Raw genomic sequence first — 18,515 nt, forward strand, 5'->3', positions numbered from 1 at the left:
TAAACTATTGTTTTCCGCAGAGGAAAAAAAAGTCATTGAGATTTTCATTGAAGTAACATTAAAACACTAAATAAAATGTAAGAATTCACATCTTCTAAAGGTTAGGTATTCTCATTCAAGATATGGCATATTTTTTCAAATATGTAAGTCATCTTTTATATCACTTATTAACATTTTGTTGTTTTACTTATCTAGGTTCTAATTTCTTTCTTTTTTATTTTGTTTTTTTGAGACAGCCTTGCTCTGTTGCCAGGTTGGAGTGCAATGGCGTGATCTTAGCTCACTGCAACCTCCGTCTCCTGGGTTCAAGTGATTCTCCTGCCTCAGCCTCCCAAGTAACTGGGACTACAGGCATGCACCTCCATGCCCAGCTGATTTTTGTATTTTTAGTAGAGACGGGGTTTCACCATTTTGGCCAGGATGATCTCTTGACCTCATGATCCACCCCCCTCGGCCTCCCAAAGTGCTGGGATCACAGGCGTGAGCCACCGTACCTGGCCAATTTATTTCTTATAAGCATGCATAGAGATAGATTGAGTTTTGTTGCGTTTGTAAAAGGGATTCTTTCCATTATGATTTCCAGTTGTTCACTTCTGGTATATCAAAGTTACTGGTTTTTACACATTTATTTTACATCATAAATATTAAAAATCATGTTTGCTGAAAAACTTTTATATGAACCTAAGTTCATTCATTATTTATTCTCTGAGCCTCGCCCTCTGCCAGTCAATATGACTATTCTTATCCATCTGCATTTTTTTTCCTGCGAATTTGTAAACCAGATGTTTTTAAAATGTACCTTAAAATTTCCTACAAAATCAAGCTCTAATCTTGGTATGGCTTCCAGGCCAGGCCTTCCTATTTCAGTTCTAGGCTATCTTCCCAGGCTCACCCCATGCCATTTTCTTCCACACATCCTCCACCCCACCTACTCAGACAGACACCGGAATTATTTCATAACTCCATGATGCATTTTTGCCTGCCTGCGATGCTCTTTCCTACTTGATTACTGGGGAATTCCTATTTGTTACTTAAAGAGGAACTCAAATGTTTCCTCCTGTCTACAGCTACCCTGACCACATATTCAGACAGAGTTAATGTCTCTCATTTGCATTCACATAGCAGTATACACGTGCCTCCATTATGATACAGGTCACATCACATTCTATTTTTCACTTCTCTGCCTCCCCTTAAGAGGTTGTGGCTTCCTTGAGAGCAGGATGAATATCTTACTCATCTTTGTGCCTTCAGTAGTCAATATGTTTTTTAGAATAAGTAAGATAATCAGTTAACTTATTTTATGATTTAAATAAAAATTCACAATTTATGGTTTCTGGAACCTACCATTTTGTCCCACCTGGAGTTGTGACATTCTCTCATTTCCATCCATGTGAGTCATTTTCTATGATTTCCAAAAGATTATGATTCATAGCCCTGAGATCACATCTAAAATCTCTTCACTGGTCTATAAAATCAAGTATCAAGAGCTAGAACTTAAATAATTTGGATTAGAACTCTAAGTGTCTACTAATCCCCTGTATACATCTTTGGCTTAAGTTTCTTGTTTGTGATGTGGAATTTTCCCTTTTTAATAGAAAGACCATCTGACTTGCTCTAAAATGGAAGGGAAATGGAAGTGAAAATCTATTAATTCAAGTATTTATTCAGTATATATTTATTAAAGTATAATTCATGAGAATCATAGTCTATTTGGGGCAGTAGGTATAAGCACCAAAGTAAAGGCAGAATATGACAAGAGCTATGCCAGAGGCATGGACATGGTGCCAGGGGAAAAAAAATGACAGATTTCCAGCTGGGAAAAAGATTTCCAGCTGAGAACAAGATTTCTTGGACAAGACAGAGTAAGCTTTGCAGGCTGGGGAAAGAATATTCCAGGCAAAAGTGTTCAGCCTTTCTTAGCTGCAGTTTAAAATATAAAAGAATTTCTTCTAACAAGGACGTTTGTCAATTAATTAGATGGTGGCCCAATAACATTACAGGAAAAAACAGATATTCTTTCAATATTTTGTCTCCGTAAATAACACCTCCAACCACCCAGTTGCTCATCCTAAAGTTCATCCTTGACAACCTTTTTCCGTCATCCCCAGTCTGCTGTCAATCACCAACGGCCCACTCAATCTAACGCCTAAATATCTCTCAAATCTGCCAGTTGTTCATGATATCCATTGCCACCACCCAGAGCCACCTCCTTCTCCTGAACTGCTGAAGTAGCCACCTAATCAACCTCTCAGATCCATTCTTGCTGCCTCCAAGCCACCTCCCACAATGAAATTACAGGTCTCTTTCATAAAATGCAAGTCATATCAACCCTTGTCTTAAAAACCTCTAGTGGCTTCCCATTGTCCTTAAACAGAGTGAGCTATTTTTTCTTCCTTATACGGGGTTTTTTAATAAGTGAACTTAATTTTTTAAATACACAAGTCGTTTGGAAGTCAGCAAATAATAGTGGGAAGACCCTACGATTTAAAGTCAAGGAGCCTATGTTCATGTCGAAGGTTTATCACTTAAAAGATGCCTAACCTTGAGAAAGTTACATAGCCTTTCTAATTATTTTTTTCTCATCAGTAAAATGGGTGTAATAATGATTCCCATATAACATATTGGCACAAAGAATAAATGAAATACTATAGGTAAAAAAATTCTGCAACCTCTAACCCATCATGCAAATGTCACATAGTAACAATATCATCACCTAATAAGAAACATCTCCCAGCAAGTAAATGATGAAAACATTACTTAGGCCATGAAAGAGTTAGCATGAGCTAATAGCTGGAAAAAGCCCAAGTTCAAATACAGAAAAAAAAATTAGTGAATTATCTTTAACATACAGGAGATGAAGCAGTTCAAGACAATGGGAAAATTGAGCCAAACGCTGAAGATTTCAGGAGTAAACAACATGAAAGGTGAATCACTTACTTCTAAAGGACCTGAGATTGTGCTGGATTTTTCTTTTTCTTTTTCTTTGAAACGGAGTTTCGTTCTTGTTACCCAGGCTGGAGTGCAATGGCGCGATCTCGGCTCACCGCAACCTCCGCCTCCTGGGTTCAGGCAATTCTCCTGCCTCAGCCTCCTGAGTATCTGGGATTACAGGCACGTGCCACCATGCCCAGCTAATTTTTTTTTGTATTTTTAGTAGAAACGGGGTTTCGCCATGTTGACCAGGATGGTCTCGATCTCTTGACCTCATGATCCACCCGCCTCGGCCTCCCAAAGTGCTGGGATTACAGGCGTGAGCCACCGTGCCCGGCCCTTATTTTTATTAATTTTTTTTTTATTTTACACCTTATTTGGAATTTAGCACAATGTTACCGATATTTTGGAATTACTCGTAAACATTTTAATATTGTCAGTATTGTGGGCAGGTGAGTATTCTTGTCCTTTGAATGGGTTATTTTAAAACGTTTCCTGCATTTCTGACTATAATTTAATAATGCCTGAGGATATGTTTTTTTCCTAAAGGGCTAATTCCCAATTTAATAATGAAATTCAGCAAGAAGAATTTAGGGTTTCTTTAATGGAAATTAATTTTATGGCTTATAAAGAAAACAGAAATGCATTTACCTCATCAAACAAGACAGTTGTACTTGGAAAGCCTTTCTCCATGTGACATGAATACCAAGCAGGTTGAACTGATGAAGCAGCATTTAGCTAACCGCGCTACTTTTCCTCTTTCATATTCTCTCTGCCTTTAATTCAGGTGACAGTGGGAAGCTGGAACTTGGCCATTTTCCTACACAGTCCCCTTGCGCAGGGCCTTTCTCCACTGAGGTGAAGGAGTTCCTCTGCTGCCATCTAGTGCTTCCTAGAAAGAGCTTTGCCAGTTTTAGTCAGATGAGTTGGTTTATATTTAGCTCCAAGTGTGGGATGGAGGGAAAGGGGGGTGGGGTGGCAGAAAACTAAAACTTTTTTAGACAGTTTTTTTTTAATCTATTGCATTAATTAGTAAGAGGTTCTGAGTCACAGAGAACATATTATGGGCTTCTGAGCTAGATGTTTCATTTGCCTTTTTATATGAGACACTTGGATACCTAAAGACCTGATTGAATTTCAGGTTCAAAAGATTGATGAGAGAGGTTGGGGTCAGCGGCCTCTCATTTCTTAAATTGTTCCATATAAGCATTTTTTTTAATCTACCGGCATTCACGAAGTTGCTCAATCCAGAAACCTGGAAGTCATCATTGACATTCTCTTCTCCCTCATGCTCCATCATCCATCCAACACAATAACACACACACACACACACACACACTCAATCTCTAAAAACTGTGGATTCCGGCTCCTAAAAGTCTCTCAAATCCATCCACTTCCTCCATTACCATTACACATTGATATTACACATGTCAATACACATGATATAAACATACTCATTAACATGAGTTGGAATAATCATCCTTTACCCTCCTAATTTATCTCAAGTGTAGTATTCATGCATCAACAAGAAATAACTTTGTTTAAAAAAATAAACCAAATGGAAAAAAAATAAATTTGATCTATTGAGTCCTGTGTAATAGTCTTCAGTGATTTTCTTTTGATTTTAAAATAAATTCCAGACATTTTAACATGACCTAAAACTTTTTACATGATCTGACCTCTGCCCATCCCCCTAAGCTGATCTCCTGCAATTCTCTGTCTATCCCTGTGTCACTGACACCAATCCTTTCTGTTTATCAAAAGAACTAAGCTTCTTACGGCCTCAGGGTCTTTGAACATGCTGTACTCTGTGTCTATTCTGCATTCTGTGTTCTCGCCAATCACAAATCATCTCTATACTTTGTGATTTAATATCTATTTCTAGGCCAGGTGGAGTGGCTCACACCTGTAATCCCAGTACTTTGGGAGGCTGAGATGGGTGGATCACTTGAGGTCAGGAGTTCAAGACCAGCCTGGTCAACATGGTGAAAGCCCAACTCTACTAAAAATACAAAAATTAGCCAGGTGTGGTGGCTCATGCCTGTAATCCCAGCTGCTACTTGGGAGGCTGAGGTAGGAGAATTGCTTAAATCCAGAAGATGAAGGTTGCAGTGAGCCAAAAAAAGAAGAAAAAAAAAAAAACACCTATCTCTAAGCTCAAATTTTAAATCCTATGAAGTCAGGTAACAAGTCTGTCTTATTCATTTCTATATTCAGGCCAAGATTGGCAATTAGTAAAAATTTGCTAAGTAAGTTAAAGAATTCATTATTGCCTCCTATAATTTTTGATTATTTTAAACATGCTTCTTGCTTAAAGAGTAAGCTCCTCAAGGCAAAAAGTCATCAATTTTAACAAGACTTAATGTTGGAGACAGTGGCAGAGAAGACTCAGACACGACTTGAAAACATAGTGGTGATACAGCTGTGAAGTAACTGCAGCCCGACATTTCAAATCATTGGAAACAAGGGGGAGGAAGGGTTCATGCAGCTTAGCTGAATGTAGGGCCGGGCACGGTGGCTCACACCTGTAATCCCAGCACTTTGGGAGGCCGAGGCGGGTGGATCACGAGGTCAAGAGATCGAGACCATCCTGGTCAACATGGTGAAACCCCGTCTCTACTAAAAATACAAAAATTAGCTGAGCACGGTGGCACGTGCCTGTAATCCCAGCTACTCAGGAGGCCGAGGCAGGAGAATTGCCTGAACCCAGGAGGCGGAGGTTGCGGTGAGCCGAGATGGCACCATTGCACTCCAGCCTGGGTAACAAGAGTGAAACTCCGTCTCAAAAAAAAAAAAAAAAAAACGGTTTAGCTGAACCTGGGTAGACATGTAAGAGAAGGTAAAATTTAAGCTGAAGTTTTGAAGAACCAGGAAGAGTCCACAAGTAGTAAATGGGTGAAGTATGTCTAAGGGGGTGAAGTCAGAGGCATGAGAAATAATCAAAGGTTTAATGTAGGAAAAGTCTCGACAGGTCCGTTTCTCCACTGGAACCTCCATCCCACTAATTGCATAAAGAGACATTTAATCAACCTTTGTGATTTGACTTTTGGAGAATGGTGAGAAATATGGGAGTGACAATATGTATCTTGGCAAAGTCGGAATAAGAGACTAAATAGAACTAGCTTTCTTCCATCTTTAATATTCAACAACATTGAAACAATTATACTTGATATTACTTTCAGGAAACACCAATAAAAATATCATTGACTGAGCTCCCCATGTGTTTGATCAAACGAGCTTACATTTGAAACCTCTCTGAAGAAAGGGTTGTAAAGGGTTGTGAGCTCCAGATAAAGGTGTACTTACAAAATTAAATCTAAATTTTTCCCCAGTGAACACCATTCTCTAGAGATATTTTCAAGTTGACACTCCTTTTTTCTCTAGCTGCCTGTATTTCTGACCTGAGAGGATGAGGGTGGCATTCTCTTACCTCTCTGCCAACACCCCAAACCAGTCTTCAGTCACCCTCATTTAAAGTCAGGTCACGTCTTCACAGCACTGCTTACTACATGCTTTTTTCCAAGAATAATAAACATCAGATTTCTCTATTTTTAACTATTATTTCCTAAATTAAAACACAAACATAGATGTAACCATTAATTAGCACTTAAGAAATCTAGTCTCACTCTAAATCTCTTTTACTTAGAGTTAAGTTCCAGGAAGCCAATCCCTCATTGTTTCCTCAATTTTTGGAGAATTGAAAATGTCAACAAAGGAAGTCAAGTTATTTATATTTCAAAAAGAGAAATGTTTAGTACTGCACATGCATTCTCAATTGTCTCAGTAAGATACAAGGAAATATCACAGAATTGCTGTTTATAGGGAAAAAAAATTGGAAGAAGAGACCATGTTTATGCAAAGTTTCCCTCTCTAAAGTAGCAAATGAAGCTTCTAGGAGTAGGCAAGACTCAAAACTAAATTGCAAAAGTGTGATGCTTTGCTTATGCAATGATTCTAAGAAAACAGAAAACAAATGAAAGCCATAGTTACGGGTATCTTAGGTGAAGAACTTCCGTTTTCATATTTAGCAAATCATTCTTTTGTATGATTTTGGTTCTTGCTTCTATGCATCCTGTAAATATTAGTAAAATGTATTACAGAAAGCATTAGATATACCGTTCTGAAGACAAACTATCACATTGACGTTTTGTTTATGTCTATGTGTGAGAATTACATTTCTGTGCCTAAGAACCTTGGTGTAGGATTCATTATTCCTGCTCTGATATTTACGTACTCCTCTCTTTCAATAGAAATGGATCTTTTACAACATTGAATAGATCTCAGAGAAGACACTGGGAGGCTACAGTCCTCCAGACTGAGAGAACAACTTAGCACATGGGATAGGATTGGATTGAGTTCACAGGCATGAGTTCTCAGCCCAGCCCTGCTTCAACTGGCTTTGAACAAGTCCCTTGAGAAGTGGAGTATGGGCCTAGAAGAAGAAGATGGCTCCAAGAGTCCTTCCAACCTCAAACTACCAGGCCATTCTTCCAATATTTAGGCTAGAAAATACTTTAGTTTTCAAGATTTGGCCTTCAGCTGGAACCACTGGCTAAAACGGAGGAGCTCTTTAATGATTTAAGAAGCTATTCGGTTGTCATAAAAAAGTAATTTTGTTTCTTCCAAAGCTCCACATTAGTATGGAGATTTTTCTGCTGAGTCTTATTTTTAAAAGATATTATGCACATCAAGACTGACACAGCCATAAGGAATTGTAGAAATTTTAATATCTGTTGATATGGATGAGAAACTAAAATTTCCATATTTAAAACTGTCATTTGACTTTTAAATGGATCACATTAAATTGCTGTCAGAAATGTTCAATATTTTCTCATCTATATACGATTGTTTCTTGGTAGATGAAAGCTGCAATCTGGTTTCTTTGGCTTCACGGCCATTTTTTCAGTTTGTCCCCAAGCTTACTACCAAGCTTGTCCCCAAAGCAAGAGGATGAGATTAAGTGACTGTGTGGTGCATGTGCTAGTGTGTGGGGGGGGTGGGTAGGGGGAGAGATAGAGGAAGGAAAGAAGACAGAGAGAAATAGTAGCAACAGCAAGGTAAGATAATACCTCAGAAAGGTATATTTTATTTATTTTTTTGTTTGTTTTGCTTTTTATGGAGAAAGGTATATTTTTAAAATAAGGTTATTTCCAAAAATTATATGAGTGTTTTAAATGACATACATAAGGAGAATATTTAAAATAAGAAGCCCAATAATCTTTTTGTTCAAAGACCTTCCAGTTGCATTCTTGTATGTTTAAGATGTAGCAGTTGGGATTCAGGGAGTCAGGGTTTATTTTTTTTTTCACCCAACATTATGAGAAAAAGTGAGAAATACATAACCCTACCTTAGCCCTCTTAGGCCAAATACAAAAAAAAAAAAAATAGAAATGAGTTAAAACCTTTCTAATTTCTGTTCAGAATGTAACATTCTGTGAAAGAGAAGTAGGACTTGAGGGGAAATACTATTTTTGAAAGAACCGTAGAGGTAATTTGTAAAACAAAGCACATGACTTATATTTTGTCTCTTTTTTCGTTGTTACCATCCCTTTATCCAACAGATGCAAGTATAGTTGCCAGCACATACCAGGTTTAAATATTTCTTGATTGAGGGCTTGCTAAAAGTAATAAATACCCAAACAATTAGAAATAAGTAGTTTAAATATCCAGCTAAAGAGAATATGGAGAAGTGTAATAATTCTTGCAAGAGACAGAAGGCAGGAAGGCAGGAAGGCAGGAAGGCAGGAAGGGAGGAAGGCAGGAAGGCAGGGAGGGAGGAAGGCAGGAAGGCAGGGAGGGAGGGAGAGGAAGAAGGAAAATATCTTCATCTAATTAGGAAAAAATAAACCCGGGTGGCTTCTATGTTCTTAGATTAGAGAAGAAAAATGGAAGTAAAGGAATTAGCATTTATTGAATCTCTATCATATGCCAGATACTCTGCTAGGTTTTTGAATTTTTAAAATTTGGATCTATAGCTGTTTCTATCTTCTCTCTGATGTAAGGATAACTTAGAGAAATAGAAATCAGAGAGAAGAAAAGGGAAATGATTAAGTTAATAGCAAAACCTACAGAAATGTTACCATTTACCAAACCAGAATCTTCAAAGTTGTGGATAGTTTTCCAGAGATTTTTGACAACAAAGTAAACTTTAAATGTGTGATAAAACATTATTTAATAATTCATCATATAATTAAGCTTTGAAGTTAAATAATAGTAAGTATAGTCTATACATTTTTCTTTAATGTTTAATTCTTTAAAAGATGATCTTTGCTAGTAACTTTTAAGGCCTAGTTATTTTAATCAATTTTTGAAAAATATAAAAAGTGAAAAAGAATTGCAGAGAAATATCAAAGGAAAACAGTAGGTTATAGAAGACTACGTATTCTTTAAAATCTTGATAATGCTTACCTCTGCCTGGTAGGATACTAAGGCGATTTAAATTTATTTAATTTACATATTTGTGTTTTACAATAACTATATAATGCTTGGGTAAATGAAACACATAATTTTTTAAAAATGGCATGGAGAGCCAATAGAGAGAGAAAAATGGCATCCAGCTTTATTCTTTCCATGGTCTAGGATTTTAACAAAAAGACTGAATAAAACTGCAAAAAAATTCCTGAGACAAAACACACAAGGGCTTTTAAGTGCAGGAGCACAAGAAAGAAGAAAATACAGAAAAATAAACCCAAACGTTTCAATAAACGGTCCTGCCACACTAAAAAATGGGCAGAAGCATCGGTAGCCACGTGCATCTACAGGGAAAGAGGAGGAAAGAGCATTGGGAGCATTCAAACCAGATTTTGCGTGAAACCTTCTGTTTTAGCTGGCCTAAGTGCAGCAAATGTGTCTGTGCCTTTGTTTCAGAGCGTTTAGACTCCCTAATTTTTATAGCTCTTTCCACATCGTTACGTGAGGTAACTTCATTGATCATATCATACTGGCCTTCCTCAGTTTCTCCAAACAGAGCCAGCTCTTTCTCCCAGCATGGCATTTGCACATGTCATTCCATCTGGAACAATCCATTCTCCCATCCTCTTCAGTGTTTCTCCATTGCAAGCTCCCAGCCAGTCCCGGGTCTCAACTAACATGTCATCTCCGCTGAGATTCTGCCGATCACCCTACTCCCTGACCTGAAGTAATGCAGCCACACCACCACACACCCTCCGCTGCCCTCCGCTTGGCTTCCCTATGTAACTCCTGCATCATTGCCTTCATAACCCTTAGCACAATTGGTAATGACTTTGTTTGTTTGCTTCTGTCTTCCTCGTTGGAATAAAAAGTTTATGAGGTCAAGAACACATCTGTCATCACAGTTGTGTCTCCAGTAGACATGTGGTTGGCACTCAACAAATATTTGGGAAATAAATGAATGGTCTCATCATAACCTAGCACAGTACACAGAGCAGGAATTATTATCCCCATTTCATAGGTAAAATCTCAGAGGTGCTTCAGAGCTTGCACCAAAACACACAATCAGGAGCATAACTTAGGTCTTTTTACACAAGTTCAAGATTTGAGTCCGGAAGCCTTATAGCTAGGTGACACTGGGCACTTCACATAACCTCCATGTTTCTGTCTCTCCATCTGAAAAATAAGAAATAAAACAGAAACCTGCCTCATGGTTGTTATGGGGATTAAACAAGGCTTAGAATGCTTTTCCATTGGGAAATACTCAATTTCACAGAGAAATGTAACCGTCTGATACCAGATCACAGATCTTGATGAAGGCAGCAGTATTATAACGTATATAGCGTGGGCTGCACTCAGGAGAATCGAGAAGCTTTGTGACACAGGGAAGGTTTTTTTTATTAGAAAGGGAGGCTGAGATGTCAAAGAGACATCAGCCTCAGAGTTTCACATCTGGGTGGCTGTCTACCAATCATAACCTAGGTCCCTTCTTGGTGCCCATGGAAGTTGGTTTGTTTCACAAATCTTAAAAATTCATTTATGAACATCAGAGCTTGCTAGTTATGGCCTGAACTAAGAAAAGGCTCTCTTTTCTTGAGCCTTCGTTTGTGGAATTACGAGACATGCTTTTGCTTCGTTCAATAGCGCAGGCTCTGACCACTAGAGGGCACTGCTCCATCAGTTGTACGAGACGTTGTCTCCAGGCGTCCTCATTCCTGTGGCTGTGACTCTGAAACGATGGTTTTGTAGCAATTTCTTCAGAAACGTGGTTGGTCACTGACCCAATCATCTCTCCTTCACGATTTGCAGAATAAACTCTCCTGGCCTCAGCGTTGCAAGGATGGAAACAAACACTCCTGTTTCTGAACCAGAGTGGGTTCTCAGAGTTTTGGTTTCTTTTCTGCAGCCTATCTTGTGACTCTGCCTCCTAAGCTGCTGAGATTGTTTCTCTACTGAAGAGGAGTGATAGACTGACTGTGCCCTCGTGGGTAGTTCTATCAGTAAGCAGGTCAGAAGGATAACCCCCTTCTCCTGCTCTCTGCAAAATATTCATTTCCAAAACACTCACTGACTGCTGGATTACATACAACAGGAACCCGGGGAGGGTATCGCCCCAGTCATTTATCGTGGGTCAAGTGGCTGCTTGGGCTCTGTGCCAACAAGACCCTAATCTCAAGTATGTGCAGAGTAGAAAGTAATTTATTAAACTGGCACCTTCGATGAGTAAGGAAGAGCAAAAATGAATACAATTTCTTTAGAAAAATTAAAATGTTCTGACTGGCTTCTATGAGCAGTTTGTACTCTCAGGAATTCTCTGCTTTCTTCAGTCCTTCAAAGCTCTGTCCACAAACTTAGAAAAATAAACCAATATTACGGGGGCGAGGGGAGCTTTAAACACCTACAGATCACGGAAGAGAAAGAGTGTCTACCTCTCCTGGAAGTTTTAAGATGTATGAATCTTCAATAAATATCAAAAGTTCATTAATTCCTCATTTTAAACTCATGGCTTATTAATTCATTCAGCAAAATTAAACATCTTCTACTTAGCAGAAACTGTTCTAGGTACTAAGAAGTACGTATAGGATACAGGCAGTAAATACAGAATAATTATTGTTTTTTCACAACTTTTTACCTTTTTTAATTAACTGTTTTATTTGAGATCATTGTGGATTCACATTCAGTTTAAGAAATAACAAGGATCCCATGTACCCTTCCCCAGATTCCTCCAGTAGTAGCATCTTGCAAAACTATGGTACAATGGAACAACCAGTATATTGACGTTATACAGTCAAAACAGATATTTCCAACACCACAGGGATCTCTCATGGCGCTCTTGTACTGAAACACACATCTTCCTTCCCATACCCCATATATGGTCTTAGACCCTGGTAACCACTAATCTAGTCTCCATTTCTGTAAGTTTGTCATTATTTTGAGATTATTTTGTCATAATTTTGAGATTATTCTACAAGTGGAATCATGCATTATCGATTTTTCACTCAGCATAATTCTCTAGAGATTCACCCAAGTTTTTGTTATGTATCAATGGACTATTCCTCTTTATTGCTGAATAATAGTCTGGGGTTTGAATATAGCATAGTTTGTTTAACTACTTATCATTGAAAGATATCTAGATTGTTTCTAGTTTTGTGTGTTACAAACGAAACAGCTATAAACATTCATGTACAGTATTTGGTATCAACATAAGTTTTCATTTTTCTGGAATAAATGTCCAAGAATATAATTGCTAGGTCATATAAGTATTACATATTTAATATTTTAAGAAATTACAAAACTGTTTTCCAGAGAGGCTGTACCACTTTTATTACCACCAGCAATGTATGAATGTTGTCATTATATTTTATTTGAATCATTCTAGTAGATGTCTAGTAATATCTCATTGTGGTTTTAATTCGCATTTCCTTGATTGCTAATGATCTTGAACATCTTTTCATGTGTTTAATTGCCATCAGTATATGTCCTTTAATGAAATATCTCTTCATGTCTTTTACTTATTTTCTAATCACTTGGTTTGGTGCTGGTTTTTTTTAATTGAGTTTTGAGAGTTCTGTAGTTATTTTAGTTCATTCTCATGCTAATAAAGACATACCTGAGACTGGGTAATTTATAAAGGAAAGAGGTTTCATTGACTCACAGTTCAGCATGACTGGAAGACCTCAGAAACTTACAATCATGGCGGAAGAGGAAACAAAATGTCTTTCTTCACATGGAAAAGCCAAGCAAAAGAGGGAAAAGCCCTTTATACAACAATCAGATCTCATGAGAACTCACTCATCATCACGAGAACAGCATGAGAGTTTAAAGTACCTCCCACCAAGTCCCTCCCATAACACATGGGGATTATGGGAATCACAATTCAGTATCAGATTTGGGTGGCGACACAGCCAAACCATATCATTCTGCCCATCCCCACCCCCAAATCTCATGTTCTCATATTTCAAAACACAATAATGCCCTTCCAACAGTCCCCCAAATTCTTGACTCATTCCAGCCTTAATTAAAAAGTTGAAGTCCAAAGTCTTATCTGAGACAAGCCAAGTTCCTTCCACCAATGAGCCTGTAAAATCAAAAGCAACTTAGATGCTTCCTAGATATAATGTGGGTATAGGCATTGGGTAAATACATCTGCTCCAAATGGGAGAAATTGGCCAAAACAAAGAGACTACAGGCCCCATGCAAGTCTGAAATTCAATAAGGCAGTCATTAAGCCTTAAAGTTCCAAAATGATCTCCTTTGACTTCATGTCTCACATCCAGTTCATGCTGATGCAAGATGAGGGCTCCCATGGCCCTGAGCAGCTCCACCCCTGTGGCTTTGCAGGGTACAGTTCCCCTCCTGGCTGCCTTGACAGCAGGTATTGAGTGTCTGTGGCTTTTACAGAAACTGTTGGTGGGTCCCTTATACCATTCTGGGGTCTGGAGGATGGCAGCCCTTTTCTCACAGCTTCACTAGGCACTGCCCCAGTGGGAACTTTGTGTGAGAGCTCCAACCCTACATTTCCTTCCACACTGCCTAGCAGAGGTTCTCCATGAGGTCTCCACCTCTGCAGCAGACCTCTGCCTGAACATCCATGCATTTCCATACATCTTCCAAAATCTAAACAGAGGTTCCCAAACCTCAATTCTTATCTCCTGCAAACCCACAGAACCAACAGGATGTGGATGTAGCCAAAGCCTGAGGCTTACACCTTCTGAAGCAACATCCTGAGCTGTACCTTGGCCCCTTTTAGCCATGGCTGAAGCAGCTGAGATGCAGAAGACCAAACCCATAGGCTCCACACAGCAGGCAGGACCCTGGACCCAGGCCAGGAAATCATTTTCCCTCCTAGGTCTCCAGGCCTGTGATAGGAGGGAATGCTGCAAAGATCTCTGACATGCTCTGGAGGCATTTCCCCCATTGTCTGGGTGATTAGCATTTGGCTCCCCATTACTTATGCAAATTTCTGGAGCTGGCTTGAATTCCTCCGAGGAAAATGGGTTTTTTTTTTTCTAATGCATCTTCTGGCTGTGAATTTTCCTATCACTTCTTAAATGCTTTGTGGCTTAGAAATTTCTTCTACCAGATACCCTAAATAACCTCTCTCAAGTTCAAAGTTCCACAGATCTCTAGGACAGGGGCAAAAAAACCACTAGTCTCTTTGCTAAAGCATAGCAAGAGTCACCTTTGCTCCAGTTCCCAAGAAGTTCCTCATCTCCATCTGAGGCCACCTCAGCCTGGACTTTATTGTATCAGCATTTTGGTCAAAGCCATTCAAGATATGGGACGTTCCAAACATTCCCACATCTTCCTGTCTTCTGAGCCCTCTAACTCTTTAGGAAGTTCCAAACGTTCCCACATCTTCCTGTCTTCTTCTGAGTCCTCCAAACTGTTCCAACCTCTGCCTGTTACCCAGTTCCAAAGTCACTTCCACATTTTCAGGTATCTTTAAAGCAGCACCCCACTACTCAGTACAAATTTATTGTATTAGTCCATTCTCACACTGCTAATAAAGACATGCCTGAGACTAATTTATAAACGAAACTTACAATCATGCAGAAGGGGAAGCAAACATGTCCTTCTTCACATAGTGGTAGCAAGGAGAAGAATGAGAGCTGAGCAAAGGGGGAAGCCCCTTGAAAAACTATCAGATCTTGTGAGAACTCACTATCATGAGAACAGCATGAGGGTAACTATCCCCATTATCAATTATCTCCCACTGGGTTCCTCCTGCAACATGTGGGGATTATGGGAACTACAATTTAAGATGAGATTTGGGTGGGGACACAGCCAAACCATATCGGTAGTTCTTTACATATACTAGATACTAGTAGTTTGTGAGATATGTGGTTTGAAGCACAAGGGATTCTATTTTCTTTCTCTCAAGTTATAGCCTGCCTTTTTATTCGCTTAATAGAGTATTTCTCAGGGCAAAAGTTTTTAATGTTAATGAAATTTGTTTTATCAATTTTTCTTCTTAAGTATCTTAATTTTGGTGTTAAGTTTAAGACTCTTTGCCCAGTCCTAGAACCCCCCCCAAAAAAATTTTAACTGAAAGTCTTACAGTTTTGCATTTTATGTTTAGGTTCATGATCCATTTGAGTTAATTTTTGTGTTAGGTGAGGGGTTTTGGTTAAGATTTATTTATTTATATTCTGCCTATATATTTATTTATTTATATTTTGCCTTTGGTTAAGATTCATTTATTTATATTTTGCCTTTTTCCTCCATTGAATTGGTTTTTCACTTTTGTCAAAAATCAGCTGGACATATTTGTGCAGATCTATTTCTGGGTTCTCTAATCTGTTCTACCACTCTACAAATTCCATACAATTTTGGTTACTGTAGCTATTTAATAAGTGTTGAAATCAGGTAGACTGATTCTTCCCATTTCCCTTATTTTCAGAATTGTTTTGGTTTTATTCTAGTTCCTTTCCATCTAAATTTTAGAATAATTTTGTCTTTAACTGCAATAATACCTTTCTGGGATTTTGATAGGAATTATATTAAATCTGAGTATAAATTTGAGGAAAATTCACATCTTTACTATATTGAGTCTTCTAATCCATGAATATATCTCTCCATTTACTTATGTAAATGTTTTGTAGTTTTCAGCATACACATTACATATATATACATATATATGTGTTTTGTTAGATTTGCATCTAAGCATTTCATTGTGTTCAATATATTTGCAATCATTGATAATTATAAATAGTATTTTATTAATTTTGTGTCATTTGTCCATTTATAGTATAGAATACATACAGTATTTTTATATCATATATATAGAGAGAGGGACTGTAATGATTTCCGTCATTTAACTGACATTGTGTGACTTTGCTGAACTAGATATTTACTTCATGTCTATGAAGTAATGTCATATTTTTGTAGATCCTTTGGGATTTTCTACACAGACTATCAGGTCATTTGCAAATAAGAGAAATTTTATTTTTTCCATCCCAACCTGTATGTGATTTATTTTCTTTTTATACCCTATTGCACTATCTAAAACTTCGACTACTATGTTGAATAATGTAATGAAAAAAAATCCTCGCCTTCTTCCTGACACAGGGGAAAAGCATTCAGTTTTTCACCATCAAATATAATGTTAGCTATTGGGTTTAAGTAGATATTCTTTATCAAACTGAGAAAGTTCCTCCTCTATTTCTATTTGTTCCTCCTCTATTTCTATTTGTCTAAGAGTTTTTAAAATCACAGATTAAATTCAAATTTTGTCACATTATTTTTCTGCATCAATTAATATGATTATGTGGTTTTTCTTCTTTAGCCTGTTAACATGGTTATATTGCTTGATTTTGAAATATTGAACAGCTTTGCATTCCTGGAATAAACTCCATTTGCTCATAATGGATAATCTTTTTTTATGTAGCTGAATCGTATTTTAAGTGTTTTCAGAGACTTTCTGCATCTATATTCAGAAGGATGTAGGTCCATAGTTTTCTCTGTACTATTCTTTGTCTAGTGTAGGTGCCAGGATATTAGCTTCACAAACTAATTAAGAAATTTTGTCTTCTCTTTCCTATTCTAGAAAAGATTGTATAAAATTTGTGTTAATCCTTCTTCAAATGTAGAAGACATTGTAAATAACTCAATACCTATAAATTTGAAAATAGATGAATGGATCAATTTCTTAAATAGCACAAACTACACAACTCATCTAATATAAAGTAGATAATCTGAATAGCCCTATAAGTATTAAAGAAATTAAATTCATAATTATAAAATCCCCCAAAACATAAGTCTCCAGGTGCAGATGGCTTCATGGGATAATTCTACCAAGTGTTTAAAGAAGAATTAAAGCTGATTCTATGCAATCTCTTTAAGAAAAGAGATTTTATGCAGCTAATATTCCCCTCTAATACACATTGGGTCTTCGCTGCCCTTTCGTGGCATATAACTCCTGAAATCCTTGGAACCTCCAAAGTGCTGCCTTTTTGTAAAGTAATGTTAACTAATACTTTCTGGAAGGGTCTGGTCCTCAGAAAGACACAGCCATGATTAAATAATTGGGACTTTCAGCCCCAGCCCCCAATACCCAGGAGGGGAGAGGGGCTGAAGTTTAAGTTGATCGCCATTGGCCGACAGTTTAACCAGTAATGTCGACATAATGAAGCCTCCATAAAAGCACCACAAAGGCAGGGTTCAGTGAACTTCTGAATAGCCTAATACCTGGAGGTTCCTGGAGGGTGGTATGCCCAAGGAGAGCATGGAAGCTCCATGCTCCTTTTCTTATGCCTTCCCCTATGCATCTCTTCACCTGTATCTTTTGTATCATCCTTTACAAGGAACAAGCAAATGTGTTTCCTGAGTTCTGTGAGTCACTCCAACAAATTAATCAGATTCAAAGAGGGCGTCATGGGAGCCCCGACTTGAAGCTGGTAAGTCAGGAGTTCTGGAGGCATGGACTGGTGACTGGTGTCTGGAGTTAGGGCAGTCTTGTGGAACTGAGCCCCTAGCCTGTGGGACCTAATGCTATAGCCAAGTAAATGGTGTCAGAATTGAACAGGAGGACACACGGCTGCTGTCCACTGCAGAATTGATTGCTTGCTTGCCGTCGGGAGAATTTCCCACAAATTTTGGGAAAAGTCTTATGTGCTGATGTTTGTTGTGAGAGTAGAAGGAAAAAGCAGTTTGTGTTTTTCTAAACACAGCCTGATATGAATATTATCAACTTTCACCTGCTAATTCTTTCATTGATTTCTGTTCCTAACATTTTCTGTTTTCAAATTTCTAAATTATTCCTTTTATCTTTATTATTTCCTACCTTATTCTTGACTGGGCTTATTTTACTCTTTTCTTACAAAGTTATTGAGGTGGGAACTTAGATTACTTGAGACCTCTCTTGTAAATGTGTTCATTATTGCTATAAATTTACCATTCATTGTTTTAGCTGTGTCCCACATATTCTGATATGTTGTATTTTATTTTCATTCAGTTTTTAAAAAGAAAATAAATCTCAGGACCCCAAACTCACTAAGCCAAAGGGAAAAGGCAAGCTGGGAACTGGGTCACAGAAATCTGCTTCCCAATTGGTCCCTGAATAGAATAGCTACAAAGATGAAAAGCTACATACCTCCCCACCCTTTGCCTGCAAGGAAATTCCTTGTGGGCCCCAAGATCTTTACCCTAAAACAGTTCTGCTGGATTTCACC

Source organism: Callithrix jacchus, chromosome 10 (assembly GCF_049354715.1).
Source record: "Callithrix jacchus isolate 240 chromosome 10, calJac240_pri, whole genome shotgun sequence".
NCBI lineage: Eukaryota > Metazoa > Chordata > Mammalia > Primates > Cebidae > Callithrix > Callithrix jacchus.